Raw genomic sequence first — 2,789 nt, 5'->3', positions numbered from 1 at the left:
AGAAGGGTCGGAAGGATTAAATTGGATTTTTTAAAGTGTGAAAGTGCCGGACTCAGCAGCAGGCACCTAGTAAGCCTGGTAGGTAATGAGCTGTCCTTCCCCTTCCCCTTCTTGCTGGAGCAGTCCAGGAAGGCTGCCCGGAGGAGGCAGGCCTTGAAGGTAAAGGCTGATTCAGAGAGACCCAGAATGAGCACAGGAGCTGCTACTGGACTCCCCCGCCCCTAGGGGACCCTGGACACAAAGCCAAGGGGTGTGGACCTTCCGCTGTAGTCTCAGCTGCCCTCTCAGATCACAGAACACCAGAAACGCCAGCCCAAGAGATCTCTGCCTGAGAGTGGGGAGAGAGAACAAGATCCCTTTCCCACCCTCCCCTCACACCCATTGGCCCCAAGCCTGGCCAGCGTATGTCCGACAAATCTCCCTGATCCCATCGCCTCTGCTCTAGGCAAAGTCTTGTCTTCTGGAAGGAAACCATAAGTTACTGAAGAGCCTGCTCTGCTCCCATCATTACGAGAGCACCTTGCCCACAGCGTGGCTGCCCTGAGAGGCAGGTGTCATCGCCACTCTGACACAAATGAGGAAACACGGAAACGGAGGCTTGGGGAAGGATGGGCTTTTGCTGAATCCAGGCATCTGAGTGCAGAGCTGGGGCTCTAACCATTGGGCTTACTGCGTACTGCTTTTTGCAGATGAGTGGCTCCCCCTCTCCTGAGGGCTGTTAGGGGCGGAGTGGATTCTCCCCTGTGCCTGGCATGGGCAGGGCCCTCTGTGAATTTTGAATGAGTGAACAAAAACATGCATGAGTGACAATTCCTTTGAGTGACATCCTGAGTGACCCAGGGGCATCGCCCTAAGATTCAAAGACGCTGTGGATCTGAAAGGTCAGAGTCTGAATCACCCGGAACATGTAGAGTAGCTTCCAGAAGGACACACAAGGGACTGGTACTGGTGGTTGCCTCTGGGAATGGGGGTGGAGAATGTGGAGGGAGGGAGACTTACTTTTCTGTTTGAATGTTTATATTGTATATTATAATGTGTTATAATTATAATGCATTACCATGTGCATGTTCAAAAATTAATGTGGAAGTAAATAATCACCTGGGAAGCTTCCTGAACATGTGGACTCCTGGGCTGCAGCCCCAAATAACGGAGGCAGCATGACTGGGGGTGCTGGGGCCAGGATGAGCACCCAGGTGATTCTGACACAGGTGGCCCTGGACCACACTTTAGGAACAAAATCGCCAGCTGGGTCCTCTTCCCACTGGCCACCCCGCCAGGCTCATTTGCATGATATTTTGCATGTATTTGCATAACATCCCTGGTTCCAAATACAGCCTGTGTTAGCTGTGTTAGCCTCACTTCAGCTGGGTGCTGGGGAAAGCGTCTCTGCTCCACACCCGCTGCCCAGCACTGCCCTCTGTCCAGACCTTCCTCCTCACCTCCCGCCCCAGTCAAACATGTCATCTTTTGCCCTCTCTCCATGTTCTCCCAGCACCCCCAAGGCCGGCACACACACATCTCCTCCAGACGCCTCCCCCACCCCCCAGCCAAAAGTCTGTTCTCAATTCCACACTCTCCAGCCCCCTCCTCTGAACTCCCAAAACACTGATCCCTCTCTGAAGAGTGTTTCTGTGTCCTGAGCATCTGCTGAGCACCTCACTCCACCTAGTCCTCCCGGGACCCCGTGAGATGGGACACCACTTGGCCCATTTTACAGATAGGGAAACTGAGCCTCAGGAAGTCTGTGTGACTCACTAGAATGTGGCAGCTCTTTCCATCCCACCCACCTGCCTCCTAAAATGCCCCTGTGGCATGTTCACTCATCTCAAGTTAATGTTATTTGGGTTTTGTTTTGCTTTGCTTGCTTTAATTAGGTCTTTAAAATTATCCAAGTCATACACACTTAATGTAGAAACATTCAAACAATGCAGAAATATTTGAGTAAAGTATACATCTCCTCCTTTCTGCCCCTCTCCACCAATAACACTCCCTAGGAAGAGCCACTGTGAAGAATCCGGGGTCGGCTTCCAGACTTCTTACGCATTTACATACGAACATGATATATGCAAGTACATAGACGGCATTTTTATTGTAAGATATACATGCAAAAGGTGTAGAGTTTAAAGCAAAACGATAGAGACACCCATATACTCACCACACATAAAAATGGCCAACACCTTAGAAGCACGCCCCGTACCCCTCTGCAGCTGCACCCCTCCCTCCGCCTTGGATTTTCCTTACAGATTGGCCACGTGTATGTTTCCTTAAATAGTACATTTAAGATGAGAATCGCTACATTATCGTGTGTGCAACATGTTCATCTTCATTAGGCAAGGCTAAACTATTTTCCAGGGAGAGTGAACCAGTTTACACTCCCACCCAAAGTAGATTTGCTTCCCCACTAATCCATATCCTTGCCAGATCTGGAACTGTTCAATTTCGTAATTTCTGCCAAGCCAGTGGGAGTAGAATTCCAACTCATTGTGGTTTTAATTTGCATTTCTCTGATTAGTAATGATATTGAGCATCCGTCCTGTTTATATCTTCTATATCCTTAGTGATTCTTTCAACTTCTCGACGTGTCAGTCACTGAAAGTTTGTCATAGTCTCTAATTATGATAATGGATTCTTCATTTCTCCTAGTTTTGCTTTATATATTTTGAGGTCATGTTCTCAGGGGTATATAAGAGTTTAGAATCACTTTATCTTCCTGGAGTTATCTATTCCTTCTTTGTTTCTAATAATGCTTTTTGCCTTGAAGCCTAGTTTGTCTGTCATTAATATAATAT

Source organism: Propithecus coquereli, unplaced genomic scaffold (genome assembly GCF_000956105.1).
Source record: "Propithecus coquereli isolate 6110/MARCELLA unplaced genomic scaffold, Pcoq_1.0 Scaffold126, whole genome shotgun sequence".
Classification (NCBI taxonomy): domain Eukaryota; kingdom Metazoa; phylum Chordata; class Mammalia; order Primates; family Indriidae; genus Propithecus; species Propithecus coquereli.
The sequence above is the reverse complement of the archived record's forward strand: the minus strand, read 5'-3'. Positions refer to the sequence as shown.